A 16268-nucleotide genomic window follows, 5' to 3' on the forward strand; every position below is an offset into this window, starting at 1 on the left:
AAAATGAAGGAATATTTCCACTTTCTCAATTTTAAAAGAGATTTTCATCATAAGGAAAGTTAGTGTCTGATACAGACACACTCAGAAAGTTGATACCAGCCACTTCAGAAATCAGTGATAGTTATTTTTGTCAGCACAGTCAAAATTACTTAGTGAAGTATTGGTCTGATTCTCCTTTTTATTAAAAAAAATCCAAAATGTCATCTACTTTTATTTCAGAACCTGATTAGAGCTTTGTTCTGTTTTGAACTTTGTAACCTACTTTAAAAATTTGGGACTTCTAGTGCTTAGAATTCTGGGTTTTCATTGCCAGGGACTGGGGTTTGATTCCTGGTCAGGGAATTAAGTTCTTGCAAGCCATGTAGCCAAAATAAATAAATAAATAACTTTTCTTCTGTTTTGGGTATAGTCTGAAGCTCAAACCATCTTGACTATTTTTGACTATGAACAATGTGAATGCTAAGTGGTATTACCCATGCTTCAGGTAGGCTTCCCTGATGGCTCAGTTGGTAAAGTGTCTGCCTGCAATGCAGGAGACCTGGATTTGATCACTGGGCTGAGAAGATCCCCTGGAGAAGGAAATGGCAACCCACTCCAGTACTCTTGCCTGAAGAATCCCATGGACGAGCTTCATGGGCTACAGTCCATGGGGTCACAAAGAGCCAGATATGACTAAGTAACTAACTTTCTTTCTTTCAGGTAGGCAATGTCACAGCAAAATTCCTCCTTTCCCTCCCTTGTTTCAATACCCTCATCTCCATGAACCTTGCAAAGTGAAACTGATGATTATAAAGCGATAAGAACTTTTTTAAGCTGAAAAAGATCTGATTTCTTTTTTGTTTGATCTAAAATTCAGTGTGCAATCACAAATGTGATAAAGACCTACTATGTGCTGGACATTGGGTCGGCCACAGGAAGGATTACAAAGTCAAGCAAGGCATGGACTCTGCATTTGAGGACCTTGTGTCTGGTTGTGGAAAACAGTGAGCATGATGTGGGAAAAGGCTCAGCAACGTCCCACACAGAGTCCTAGAATCACATCATTTTGGAGAGACAGGAAGGGGATTCAAAGGAGTGAGAGGCTGGCTGACTTCTACAAGTCAGCTTCAGGAAAGGCGTAACCCTGCTCCCTCACACCAGGCGTCTTACCCTGTGAAATGTGACCCAAACCACAACTTAGAATCTGCTGGGAAGCTTTTGAAAATCTGCAGATCTGCACTGGCCTTTCCGTTGGCCACTATGACACAGGTGGAGAGCCAAGGCAGTGCTTTAAATGGGGGCGGCGATTTGCTCTTCTGAAAAATAGTGTGTTTTGAGAGTTGTCATTTCGGAAGTGCATCCTATACTAGCCAAACTGTTTTCTCCCTTTTGTTTCAAGAGATGAACAGGGGTGTCAAAAGGAATCCAGCTGATTTTGTTAGAAAAATCAGAACATCTGATTATCTCATACCTCTACTGTGCCATTGGAATCTTGTCCTCAGGTTACAGTTGGGAGGCAGAAACAGTTCTTAGGGTGCATGTGCTCTGGATACATGTGAGAGAGGGAAAGGCATTTTATGTGTGGAGGAAGTGGAGAAATGACAAGAAGAAGAGAAGTAATGTAATGACATTGGCAATGAGCCTAGACTCAGACCTAGACTCAAATCTAGGCTCTTTACTTCTTATTAATGTGTGACCTTGAAAAAGTCTCTTAAGTTCTTTGAGCCTCAATGTCTTTCTTTCTTTTTAAATATATATATATATATATATATATATATATTTTAATGGGCTTCCCTGTCGACTCAGAGGGTAAAGAATCTGCCTGCAATGCAGGAGACACAGGAGGTGCAGATTCTATTCGTGTGTCAGGACGATCTCCTGGAGGAGGAAATAGCAACCCACTCCAGTATTCATGCCTGAAAAATCCATGGACAGAGGTACCTGGCAGGCTACAGTTCAAAGGGTTGCAAAGAGCCGAACACAACTGATTGACTAAACACATAACACACACAGTACACATATATATTTAATGAATTAATGAATGGATGGATAAATTGTAGTAACTCTGAAGGCAATTTGGAAGCATTCATTGGCTTTTAAAATATTTGAACTCATATTTCAGAATCTAAGAGTAAAGTGAAGTTGCTCAGTCGTGTCCAACTCTTTGTGACCCTGTGGACTATAGCCCACCAGGTTCCTCCATCCATGGGATTCTCCAGGCCGGAATACTGGAGTGGGTTGCCATTTCCTTCTCCAGGGGATCTTCCTGACCCAGGGATCAAACCCAGGTCTCCCGGATTGCAGGCAGACGCTTTAACCTCTGAGCCACCAGGGAAGTCAAAATTTATTTATTTTTGTTTATTTGGCTGCGCTGGGTCTTAGTTTTGGCATGCAGGATCTAGTTCCCTGACCAGGGATTGAACCCAGGCCTGCTCATTGGGAGCACAGAGTCTTAGCCACTGGACCACCAGGGAAGTCCTTCAGAATCTAAAGTTTCCTCCAAATGTACCAAGAGGTACATTCTGGAACAATAACTAAAGAGATAATTGGTCACCATCTGGGATTAGTGTAAGCTGTAAGGAGAATCTTTACTTTTATCTATAAATTTTTAAAATTAACAGGATATTTTATACATGTAATACTTAGATAATTAAAAGAATTTAAATTTTAGAAAAACAAATACAGCAATTGTACTAGAGCCAAAATGAAATAATTCTGACCAGTAATCATTCCATCCATGTGGCTTTTTGGTTCCTTGGCTGCCAAGGGAAAATGAACACTATAAAAGATTATAGAATTTTGTCTGATGAAAGGAAACAGACCAGTTGAGATGTTCTGTTTCTAAGCTCTTCCCAATATTAAATACTATGTTTCTATAAATTTTTTGTATAAATTATCATATAAATGACAGAAATAACATTCAGGGTGCTATCTTATTAGAAGTTTTAAATGAATTGCTGAACCATTCTTCATAAAACATTTTCTTTCACCAGCTTAATTAAACATGATAGACATTACTATCTGAAGGCTCAGTAAAACAATGTAATCCAAATACATCATATTCAAGTAGTATAATCTGAATAAGCACAAAGATACTGTATTTTCATTATTTCACATGATATGATATATTATTTACATTAAAGTGTTTTCATAATGATCATTACGTAAATGTCATTTTAAATTAAATATTCTCACCAAAAACAATGGTAGTTCAACAATAAACTGACATTAAGATATATTAGATAATCTGTTGCTAGTCTTCAATTATTCATCTTTCATGTGTGAGTAGAAAAAGTATTTAATAAAATAAAATGTGGGCTACAAAAACATGATTTATAACAAAATCAGATTATATGATTTTTTAAATGTATGCACCTCTTCTCATCTTGATCAGTTCAAGTACTCATTAATAAAATGCATTTCTCTTTTTAAATTGAAGTATAGTTGATTTACATTGTTGTGTTAGTTTTAGGTGTATAGCACAGTGATTTAGTTATACATATATATATATAATCTTAATATAGATTATCAATACAATTTGTTTATCTACTCATCTGTTGATGGAACCTCTACAGTTTTCAGTGTGGGGTTATTACAAATAAAATTACTATGACCATTTGTTTACAAGTCCTTGTGTGAACACATGGTTTAATTTCTCTTTGATAAATACCTAGGAGTGAAATGGTCAAAACATATTGTAGATTTATGTTTTTAACTTTCTAAGAAATTGCCAAATTGTTCTCCAATTTGCTTCTCCCATTTACATTCCCAATAGTTGTGTATGAGAGTTCTTGTTTCTTCACATCCTGGCCAACACATACTATAATCAGCCTTTTGATTTTAGCCATTCTAATCACTATCTAGTTGCATGTCATTTTGCTTTTAATATGCATTTCCCAATGACTAATGACTTTTAGCACTTTTATATGTGCTTATTAACTCCTCATATATTTTCTCTGATGAAGTGTTTGTCCAAAACTTTTGCCCAGTTTTCAAAACTTGGCTGTTTGCTTTCTTGTTATTGAGTTTTGAGGACCATATATTTGGATAAAATCTCTCTATCACATATATGGTTCACAAATATTCTCTTCCTGTATGCTGCTTGACTTTTAATTCCCTTATCACTGTTTTTCAAAGAGAAGAAGTTTTTATTTGCTTTTGATAAAATCTAATTTATCAATATGTTCTTTTATGGATTGTACATTGGTGTCATATCTGAAAAAATCTTTATCCAACCTAAGAGCACAACTGTTTCCTCCTATATTTTCTTGTAGAAGTTTTATAGTTTTAGGTTTTACATTTAGGTCTATAATCAATTTTAAGTTAATATTTTTGCATATTGATATTCAATTTTTCCAGAACCATTTGCTGTTAAGACTGTACTTGCTCTACTGAATTGCCTATGCACTTTTGTCAAAAATCATTTGTCTATATATGTGTGGTTTTGTTTCTGGACTTTTCATTTCTGTTCCATTGATCTATTTTTCTACTTTTATGCAAAAACAACATCGCTTTGATTATTGTAGCTTCACAATAAGTCAAAATCAGGCACCACTTGTCCTGCGACTTTGTTCTTTTCTAAGCTTGATTGAGTTGTTGGTCTTTTCATTGGAATTTAAAAACCATATTGAGAACAAACAATGGAGAAAAGACGATCTCTTTAACAAGTGGTGCTGGGAAAACTAGTCAACCACTTGTAACAGAATGAAACTAGAACACTTTCTAACACCATAAACAAAAATAAACTCAAAATGGATTAAAGATCTAAACATAAGACCAGAAAATATAAAATTCCTGCAGGAAAACAGGCACAACACTCTCTGACATAAATCACAGCAGGATCCTCTATGACCCACCTCCCAGAGTAATGGAAATAAAAGCAAAAATAAACAAATGGGACCTAATTAAACTTAAAAGCTTTTGCACAACGAAGGAAACTATAAGCAAGGTGAAAAGACAGCCTTCAGAATGGGAGAAAATAATAGCAAACGAAGCAACTGACAAAGAATTAATCTCAAAAGTACGTGAGCAGCTCACGCAGCTCAATTCCAGAAAAATAAATGACCCAATCAAAAAATGGGCCAAAGAACTAAACAGACATTTCTCCAAATACAGATGGCTAACAAACACATGAAAAGATGCTCAACATCACTCATTATCAGAGAAATGCAAATCAAAACCATTATGAGGTACCATTTCACACCAGTCAGAATGGCTGCTATCAAAAAGTCTACAAACAATAAATGCTGGAGAGGGTGGGGAGAAAAGGGAACCCTCTTACACTGTTGGTGGGAATGCAAACTAGTACAGCCACTATGGAGAACAGTGTGGCGATTCCTTAAAAAACTGGAAATAGAACTGCCATACAACCCAGCAATCCCACTGCTGGGCATACATACCAAGGAAACCAGAATTGAAAGAGAAACGTGTACCCCAATGTTCATCGCAGCAGTGTTTATAATAGCCAGGACATGGAAACAACCTAGATGTCCATCAGCAGACGAATGGATAAGAAAGCTGTGGTACATATACACAATGGAGTATTACTCAGCCATTAAAAAGAATACATTTGAATCGGTTCTAATGAGGTGGATGAAACTGGAGCCTATTATACAGAGTGAAGTAAGCCAGAAAGAAAAACACCAATACAGTATACTATCACATATATACGGAATTTAGAAAGATGGTAATGATAACGCTATAGGCAAGACAGTGAAAGAGACACAGATGTAAAGAACAGACTTTTGGACTCTGTGGGAGAAGGTGAGGGTGGGATGAATTGAAAGAATAGCATTGAAACATGTATATTACCGTAAGTGAAATAGGTTGTCAGTCAAGGTTCAATGCATGAGACAGGGTGCTCAGGGCCGGTGCACTGGGATGACCCTGAGGGACGGGATGGGGAGGGAAGTGGGAGAGGGTTTCAGGATGGGGAACACATGTACACCTGTGGTGGATTCATGTCAGTTCAGTTCAGTTTAGTTGCTCAGTCGTGTCCGACTCTTTTCGACCCCATGAATTGCAGCACGCCAGGCCTCCCTGTCCATCACCAACTCCCGGAGTTCCCTCAAACTCATGTCCATCGAATCGGTGATGCCATCCAGCCATCTCATCCTCTGTCGTCCCCTTCTCCTCCTGCCCCCAATCCCTCCCAGGGTCAGAGTCTTTTCCAATGATGGATTCATGTCAATGTATGGCAAAAACCACTACAATATTGTAAAGTAATTAGCCTCCAATTAAAATAAATTAATTAATTAAAAAAAGAAAAAAATTACTAAATAGGAAAATATCTATAGGTGTTTCAAGACAAACTTTTCTATTGAAACAATTTTGAATATTTCTAAAGATGTATGTCAAAATGGACTAATTAATTTTTAGGATAACAATACAAATTTTCCCCCAGAAATAATATAGAGTAGAAGTATCCTGGTACAATCTTAAATTGAACTGAGTATTTTGTAAAGCACAAGTGGTAATTTATTATCTAAGATCAAAAAGCTTAGAACATTTTGGAAGTGATAATGATCGTACATCAATGATAAAGTCATTTTAACGGATTTCATTTACATTGTGTCTATTCATCAGATAATGAGCTTGTAGTTGTTTGCTGAGAAGAAAGGGGCCTGCTCAATTAAGGTTAAAGAATATTAAAAGAACTTGTGATAAAAAATAATAAAAATAAAAACCATATTGTCAGTTTCTACCAAAAAAAAAACCCTGATGGGTTATTGATTGGGATTGTTCTGAATCTGTAGACCAACTTGGAAATAGTTGACATCTTAATAATATTGAGTCTTCTGACCAATTAACAAGGGCTCTATTTCTTCATTTGTTGATTTAATCATCTTGATAACATTTTATAGTTTTCAGTGCACAAGTCCTTCACACATTTTGTTAAAATTTTCTGTTAGCTTATCTTATTTTTAGTTGCTTTTGTAAATATTTTTGTTTCAGTATTTGATTGGTCATTGATACTATATTGGAGAAGGCAATGGCACCCCACTCCAGTACTCTTGCCTGGAAAATCCCATGGACGGAGGAGCCTGGTAGGTTGTGGTCCATGGGGTCACTGATAGTCGGACACGACTGAGCAACTTCACTTTCACTTTTCACTTTCATGCATTGGAGAAGGAAATGGCAACCCACTCCAGTGTTCTTGCCTGGAGAATCCCAGGGACGGGGGAGCCTGGTGGGCTGCTGTCTGTGGGGTCGCACAGAGTCGGACACGACTGAAGTGACTTAGACTAGACTAGATTGATACCATATGGAAATAAAATTGATTTTTGCATATTGATTTTGTAATCTACAATGTTGCTAAGCTAATTTATTAGTTTTAGTAGCATGTTATCTGTGAATAAAGGTAATTTTATTTTTTCCATTCCAACATGGATGCCTTTCATTATTTTTCTTGCCTAATTTCCATGTTCAATATAAATGCTGAGAATGGGTATTCTTATCTTGTTCCTGATCTTAGGGAAAAAGCATTCAATCTTTCCCACTGAAGTATGATGTTAGCTGTGTTGTTTTTATATGCTACTTTTATCAGGTTGAAGAACGTTCTTTGTATTCCTTGTTTGTTGAGTGCTTTTATAATGAAAGAGTATTGAAAGTGAAAGTGAAAGTCTCTCAGTCGTGTCCAATTCTTTGCGACCCCATGGACTATGCAGTCCATAGAATTCTCTAGGCAAGAATACTGGAGTGGATAGACTTTCCCTTCTCCAGGACATCTTCCCAACCCTGGAATAGAACCCAGGTCTCCCACATTGCAGGCAGATTCTTTACCAGCTGAGCCACAAGGGGTATTGCTGCTGCTGCTGCTGCTGCTAAGTCACTTCAGTCCTGTCTGACTCTGATGCGACCCCATAGACAGCAGCCCACCAGGCTCCTCTGTCCTTGGGATTCTCCAGGCAAGAATATGGGAGTGGGTTGCCATTAGGGGTATTAGATTTTGTCAAATGCTCTTTTTGAGTCTGTTGAAATGATCATGTATTTTAAAAATTTTAATCAATTAGAGACTTCCCTAGTGGTCCAATGGTTAAGAATCTGTGCTTCCACTGCAGAGGGCATGGTCGCACCCCTGGTCAGAGAACTAAGATCTGGCATGCCACCTGGTGCAGCCAAAAAAAAAAAGTTATCCAATTAATATGGTATATTACATTGATTGATTTTTGGATGTAAAACCAATATTGAATTCCTGGGATAAATTGCACAGGGTTCCAAAGAATAGCAAGAAGAGATAAGAAAGCCTTCCTCAGTGATCAATGCAAAGAAATAGAGGAAAACAATAGAATGGGAAAGACTAGAGATCTCTTCAAGAAAATTAGAGATACCAAGGGAACATTTCATGCAAAGATGGGCTCGATAAAGGACAGACATGGTATGGACCTAACAGAAGCTGAAGATATTAAGAAGAGGTGGCAAGAATACACAGAAGAACTGTACAAAAAAGATCTTCACAACCAAGATAATAATGATGGTGTGATCACTCACCTAGAGCCAGACATCCTGGAATGTGAAGTCAAGTGGGCCTTAGAAAGCATCACTACGAACAAAGCTAGTGGAGGTGATGGAATTCCAGTTGAGCTATTTTAAATCCTGAAAGATGATGCTGTGAAAGTGCTGCACTCAATATGTCAGCAAATTTGGAAAACTCAGCAGTGGCCACAGGACTGGAAAAGGTCAGTTTTCATTCCAATCCCAAAGAAAGGCAATGCCAAAGAATGCTCAAACTACCGCACAATTGCACTCATCTCACACATTGGTAAAGTAATGCTCAAAATTCTCCAAGCCATGCTTCAGAAATACGTGAACCGTGAACTTCTAGATGTTCAAGCTGATTTTAGAAAAGGCAGAGGAACCAGAGATCAAATTACCAACATCTGCTGGATCATGGAAAAAGCAAGAGAGTTCCAGAAAAACATTGATTTCTGCTTTATTGACTATGCCAAAGCCTTTGACTGTGTGGATCACAATAAACTGTGGAAAATTCTGAAAGAGATGGGAATACCAGACCACCTGACCTGCCTCTTGAGAAACCTGTATGCAGGTCAGGAAGCAACAGTTAGAACTGGACATGGAACAACAGACTGGTTCTAAATAGTGAAAGGAGTACATCAAGGCTGTATATTGTCACCCTGCTTATTTAACTTCTATGCAGAGTACATCATGAGAAATGCTGGGCTGGAAGAAGCACAAGCTGGAATCAAGATTGCCGGGAGAAATATCAATAACCTCAGATATGCAGATGACACCACCCTTTTGGCAGAAAGCGAAGAAGAACTAAAGCGCCTCTTGATGAAAGTGAAAGAGGAGAGTGAAAAAGTTGGCTTAAAGCTCAACATTCAGAAAACTAAGATCATGGCGTCTGGTCCCCTCACTTCATGGGAAATAGATGGGGAAACAGTGGAAACAGTGGCTGACTTTACTTTTGGGGGCTCCAAAATCACTGCAGATGGTGATTGCAGCCATGAAATTAAGACTCTTGCTCCCTGGAAGAAAAGTTATGACCAACCTAGACAGCATATTAAAAAGTAGAAACATTAATTTATCAGTAAAGGTCCGTCTAGTCAAAGCTATGGTTTTTCTAGTAGTCATGTATGGATGTGAGAATTGGAGTATAAGGAAAGCTGAGCACTGAAGAATTGATGCTCTTGAACTGTGGTGTTGGAGAAGACTCTTGAGAGTCCCTTGGACTGCAAGGAGATCCAACCAGTCCATCCTAAAGGAGATCAGTCCTGAATGGGGACGACAGAGGATGAGATGGTTGGATGGCATCACTGAGTCAATGGACATGAGTTTCAGTTAGCTCTGGGAGTTGGTGATTGACAGGGAGGCCTGGCATGCTGCAGTCCATGGGGTTGCAAAGAGTCAGACACGACTGAGCGACTGAACTGAACTGAGTGGTAAATAACCCGCCTGCCAGTGCAGGAGATGTAAGAGACTCGGGTTCAATCCCTGGGTCAGGAAGATTCCCTGGAGGAGGGCATGGCAACCCACTCCAGTATTCTTGCCTGGAGAATCCCATGGACAGAGGAGCTTGGTGGGCTATAGTCCACAAGTTCGCACAGAGTCGGGCACGATTGAAGCAAATTAACACACACACATGAAGAGTTGGTGCTAATTCTTCTTTAAATATTTCGTTTAATTCACTAGCAAGTCCATCTGGACCTCAAACTTTCTCCCACGGATATTTTTTAACTACAACTTCAAATTTCATTAATATATAGAGAGCTATTTGGGTTATGCACTTCTGTTCCCAGTCCTTTTCCTTTTTCCTCCTCTTTCTTTTACTTAGAAAGAAAGTGAAGGATACATCAAAGAAAGAGTCAAAAGGAAGAGATGTGTAGGGCAAGGTATGGGGGAAGGAACATGGAGCCTCCATGCCCTTTTCAGGTGTGTGAACCTCCCAGAACCTGGAAGTGTTAGTCAACCTGGCAGTTCCCCAAACTGTTTTGTTTAGGGGTTTTTATAGAGGTTCCAGGGCTTCCCTGGTGCCTCAAATGTTAAAGCGTCTGCCTGCAATGAGGGAGACCTGGGTTCGATCCCTGGGTCGGGAAGATCCCCTGGAGAAAGAAATGGCAACCCACTCCAGTACTCTTGCCTGGAAAATTCCATGCATGGAGGAGCCTCGTGGGCTACAGTCCATGGGGTTGAAAAGAGTTGAATACGACTGAGTGACTTCACTTTCACTTTCATAGTTTTCATTACATAGGCACGACTGATTAAATCGTTGGTCACTGGTGATTTACTCAGTCTTCAGCCCTCTCAACCCTCTCCAAATGTGGAGGGGGGCGGCTGAAAGTTCTAATCTTCTAACCACATTGTTGGTTCCTCTGGCAACCAGCCTCCTTGCTTAAGCTTATATAAGAGTCTACCAAGTGTTAACATAGGCTCAGGTGTATGAAGAAGGAAATGGCAACCCACTCCAGTGTTCTTGCCTGGAGAATCCCAGGGATGGGGAGCCTGGTGGGCTGCCGTCTATGGGGTCACACAGAGTTGGACACAACTGAAGTGACTTAGCAGCAGCAGCAGCAGCAGGTGTAACTGAAAAGTATTTATTTTTGGGTGAGCTTTGGTAGTTTGTGTCTTTCATAGAATCTATTTCATTAAAGTCACATTTATTGGCATACATTATTCATACTATTTTCTTTTCTTTTTTGTCCCTAGAATCTGCTATTATGTCACCTTTCCCCTACCTGATATCAGCTATTTGTCTCTTTTCTGCTTTTGTTTTTATTTGTCTGGCTAGGTTTATCAATTTTATTGCTGTTCTCAAAGAATTCCCTTTTGGGCTCATTGATTTTCTCTATTGTTTTTCTATTTTATTGATATTATTTGGTCTTTATTATTTTCTTTCAACTACTTTTTGGAGTTTAACATGCTTTTCTTTTATAGATATTTAAGAGAGAGGCTAAGGTCATTGATTGGAGGTATTTCTTCTTTTGAAATACAGACGTTTAGCAATATAAAATTTCCCTGTACATACTGCTTTGGTGGCATCACATAATTTCTATTGTGTTTTCATTTTTATTCTGTTTAAAATATATTGTAATTTCTCTTTAATTTATTCTTTGACCCATTAGTTATTTAAGAGTGCATCATTTAGTTTTCCCAAGTATTTGGGATTTTTCCAGTCATGTTTCTTTTATTGACTTCAAATTTAATTCCATTGTGGTCAGAGAATAAAGTGTGCATAACTTGAACCCTTCTAAATTTATTCAGACTTGCTTTATGACCAGAATATTATATCTATCTTGATAAATGTCAGTTGTGAACTTGAAAAGGATGTAAATTCTCATGTTACTGAGATTATTCTGTAAATGTCAACTAGATTAATTGAATTGATATTATAGTTCATATTTTCTATATATTTACTGATTTTCCTACTTGTTTTTTTCACTTATCAAAATAAGGATATTGAAATCTCTATGACTGTGAATTTGTCTGCTTCTCCTTGCAGTTCTTTCAGTTTTTGTTTAATATAGTTTGAAGCTCTGCTATTAGGAGAAAAATGTAAGGAATTTTTCTTCTTTGGATTAATTGACAATTTTATTATTATGCAATTACTTCTTTAGCTTTGATGATATTCTTTCCTTTGAAAGGTCCTTTTTCTGATGTGAATACATCCACTCTGGCCTATGGCTAACTCCATCATTCTTTTAGTACAGGGGCAAAACTCAAATGAGGGACCCTCTACCTAGGGAAGTAAATGGAACAAAATTGATCACAAAGTGTCTCCACCAAGAAGCTGGAAGCTTGTTACAGCTGTTCATAAAAAAAGAATCCCACCAGTGTCCCTCCAGGAAAGTAAGGTGTATATCTCCAGAAGGCTTCCTTAGAAGGAAAAGAGTTAAGACACTATCAATTCCAATGGTAAAATAAAGTGATAAAAGTGTCCTGCAGGTGAGAATACCTGTTGAGAAGAACTTTTTAATGTAAGTAACACATTCATCTGGTTAATCCAAGCCCCTCCCTGCATGCATTCTTCACTTTTATTTTATTTTTTTTAAATTTTATTTTATTTTTAAACTTTACAATATTGTATTGGTTTTGCCAAATATCGAAATGAATCCGCCACAGGTATACATGTGTTCCCCATCCTGAACCCTCCTCCCTCCTTCCTCCCCATACCATCCCTCTGGGTCGTCCCAGTGCATCAGCCCCAAGCATCCAGTATCGTGCATCGAACCTGGATTGGCGACTCGTTTCATATATGATATTATACGTATTTCAATGCCATTCTCCCAAATCATCCCACCCTCTCCCTCTCCCACAGAGTCCAAAAGACTGGTCTATACATCAGTGTCTCTTTTGCTGTCTCATATACAGGGTTATTGTTACCATCTTTCTAAATTCCATATATATGCGTTAGTATACTGTATTGGTGTTTTTCTTTCTGGCTTACTTCACTCTGTATAATAGGCTCCAGTTTCATCCACCTCATTAGAACTGATTCAAAGGTATTCTTTTTAATGGCTGAGTAATACTCCATTGTGTATATGTACCACTGCTTTCTTATCCATTCATCTGCTGATGGACATCTAGGTTGCTTCCATGTCCTGGCTATTATAAACAGTGCTGCGATGAACATTGGGGTACACGTGTCTCTTTCAATTCTGGTTTCCTCAGTGTGTATGCCCAGCAGTGGGATTGCTGGATCATAAGGCAGTTCTATTTCCAGTTTTTTAAGGAATCTCCACACTGTTCTCCATAGTGGCTGGACTAGTTTGCATTCCCACCAACAGTGTAAGAGGGTTCCCTTTTCTCCACACCCTTTCCAGCATTTATTGCTTGTAGACTTTTGGATCGCAGTCATTCTGACTGGCGTGAAATGGTACCTCATAGTGGTTTTGATTTGCATTTCTCTGATAATGAGTGATGTTGAGCATCTTTTCATGTGTTTGTTAGCCATCTGTATGTCTTCTTTGGAGAAATGTCTGTTTAGTTCTTTGGCCCATTTTTTGATTGGGTCATTTATTTTTCTGGGATTGAGCTGTAGGTGTTGCTTGTATATTTTTGAGATTAGTTGTTTGTCAGTTGCTTCATTTGCTATTATTTTCTCCCATTCTGAAGGCTGTCTTTTCTCCTTGCTTATAGTTTCCTTTGTTGTGCAGAAGCTTTTAAGTTTAATTAGGTCCCATTTGTTTATTTTTGCTTTTATTTCCAATATTCTGGGAGGTGGGTCATAGAGGATCCTGCTGTGATGTATGTCGGAGAGTGTTTTGCCTATGTTCTCCTCTAGGAGTTTTATAGTTTCTGGTCTTACATTGAGATCTTTAATCCATTTTGAGTTTAGTTTTGTGTATGGTGTTAGAAAGTGCTCTCGTTTCATTCTTTTACAAGTGGTTAACCAGTTTTCCCAGCACCACTTGTTAAAGAGATTGTCTTTAATCCATTGTATATTCTTGCCTCCTTTGTCAAAGATAAGGTGTCCATATGTGCGTGGATTTATCTCTGGGCTTTCTATTTTGTTCCCTTGATCTATATTTCTGTCTTTGTGCCAGTACCATACTGTTTTGATAACTGTGGCTTTGTAATAGAGCCTGAAGTCAGGTAGGTTGATTCCTCCAGTTCCATTCTTCTTTCTCAAGATAGCTTTGGCTATTCGAGGTTTTTTGTATTTCCATACAAATTGTGAAATTATTTGTTCTAGCTCTGTGAAGAATACCGTTGGTAGCTTGATAGGGATTGCATTGAATCTATAAATTGCTTTGGGTAGTATACTCATTTTCACTATATTGATTCTTCCAATCCATGAACATGGTATATTTCTCCATCTGTTAGTGTCCTCTTTGATTTCTTTCACCAGTGTTTTATAGTTTTCTATATATAGGTCTTTAGTTTCTTTAGGTAGATATATTCCTAAGTATTTTATTCTTTCCGTTGCAATGGTGAATGGAATTGTTTCCTTAATTTCTCTTTCTGTTTTCTCATTATTAGTGTATAGGAATGCAAGGGACACTTTTAGGTTGTAGTTTTTTTTTTGCATGCAAACACCCAGCACAGCTTGCAGCTTGTATGATCAGCCTCATCCTCCCTAAACTGTTAGAACCTAAGCCTGAATAGTACACCTATTGAGATGAGCAAGACCTCCCACATTTGAAACAAAATTAGGACCCCCAACATAGCAAGTTTATCCACTGAAGTCTTGACAGCCTGAAGGCAGTGATTTAAGACTGGAAAACAGAAAACTGAGGAGAGTTGTATAGACACTGGAGAAAAAAGGTAGGATGAAAAATTTCCTTGGTAGTAGCCAAGAAGTGAGTGGGTCTTCAAAGTGTGTAGAGATATTTGTAGGAGGGAAATGAGATAATTCCCATCCACACAGACTTAAATATGGTCATATTACCCTGGATGGATTGAAGGTGAGACATACCAAAAACCCTTGGTAAGGTTGAAGCATAAGAGAAACCAGAGCACACCACTGAATACGGTGGTTCTGGGAAATGTTTGGAGGAGACACCCTCTCCCTGCCATGTAATCCATCAGACTTGACATGGGGAGATGAGGAGGGTGATAGGTCAGTTTCAAGGGTCATTTAAGAGTGTTAAAAATGACCCCTTTCTCCTACCAGAGCGATTTGGCCTTGCCAGCATCTCCCCCTCCTCCATGAATGTGTCACGATGGTGCTTGGTGATGTCTAAGCCCTCCAGGGCTACCATTGGCTGGAAGACAGCCTTGCTGACCAAACAAAGCCTAAGGGTGTGGCCCTTCCTTGTTCTGGGAGGGGCATATATGGACAGATCAGGAAGACTGGTGGAGCATTGGGAGCACCAATATGGAGAGGGAGACCTGGAAATCACAAACACCTACCACTTCTGTAGAACAGCAGACCTCAAACACCAAAGCAGGGAAGAAGAGGATGCCCTCTGCATACAGGCCTGGAGGTAGTGTGAAGGTGAGATAACCCCACTCAAAGTCCTCATCCTCTTCCCCATTAACACTCCCACAAGAGTCTTACCCTGGCCTTACCTGGCATTCCCCTCTTGAGCCCGCAGTCCTTTTCTCAAAGCCCCTGTTCTCATCTATCCCCCACCCTCTCACCCCAAACCATGGCCCCTCTGTGCTGATTGTATTGTCTTTACAGAAAGCCAAGAGAATCATGCAAATGAAAAGATGCCATCAAGGGAATGTGAGCAGAAGACGCTTTATGCCAGTACTAACCAACTGTCATCCCAGGATGAATGAGACACGGACTGAAAACCAAACTGAACCAAAGCAAAATCAAGAGACTGTGAAGAAAGCCACCATTTCTGGTGATGACCAGGGCAGGCAGAATTTGGGAATGGTGACGGAGACCACAGAAATCCCTGAAGAATCTTTAAAGTCTAGCTCATGAGAAATGGCTAGTTACTTAGAGACCAAACTAGGCATCAATGTGATACACTCATGGTTATGAGAAAAATAAAAAGCTGTTGTTGAAGATTTGTGTCTGTCTTTGTACGCTCTCTGATGGTCAGGAGAGAAGAAGGGGAGAGGCAGGGGTGTGAGACAGACAAAGGTGGGGTTCTGTGAAGTTGGGGATTGGAACAGAAGGTCTACAGTTAGCCAGAAATTGAGGTGAGGTCTGAGCACTAAAGACAAATTTCTTCACACTATCTTCTGGGCAAGGGGCCATGTCCTGGAGTTTCTGCATGGGCTTGTCGGGGGTTGGACAGTAGTCATATCACATCATGGTATAGATTGCAGTAACCTATATTAGGTGAAATGTGTCACTGGCCCCTACCCCCAAAGGCAGAAAAATACATCAAATAATCACCTCTAGGCCATGACACAGTGGTGTTTGGTGC

General features: G+C 39.0%; 1 long non-coding RNA gene across 1 annotated transcript; it reads left to right on the top strand.

The window, feature by feature from the left end:
- The first annotated feature begins 12159 nt into the window (after positions 1–12159).
- Positions 12160–15866, top strand: LOC129639247 (uncharacterized). The gene is made up of 3 exons (XR_008708300.1): positions 12160–12413; positions 15053–15376; positions 15566–15866. It is a non-coding gene; the product is annotated as an uncharacterized LOC129639247 (long non-coding RNA).
- The last annotated feature ends 402 nt before the right edge of the window (positions 15867–16268 follow it).

Source organism: Bubalus kerabau, chromosome X (assembly GCF_029407905.1).
Source record: "Bubalus kerabau isolate K-KA32 ecotype Philippines breed swamp buffalo chromosome X, PCC_UOA_SB_1v2, whole genome shotgun sequence".
Classification (NCBI taxonomy): Eukaryota; Metazoa; Chordata; class Mammalia; order Artiodactyla; family Bovidae; genus Bubalus; species Bubalus kerabau.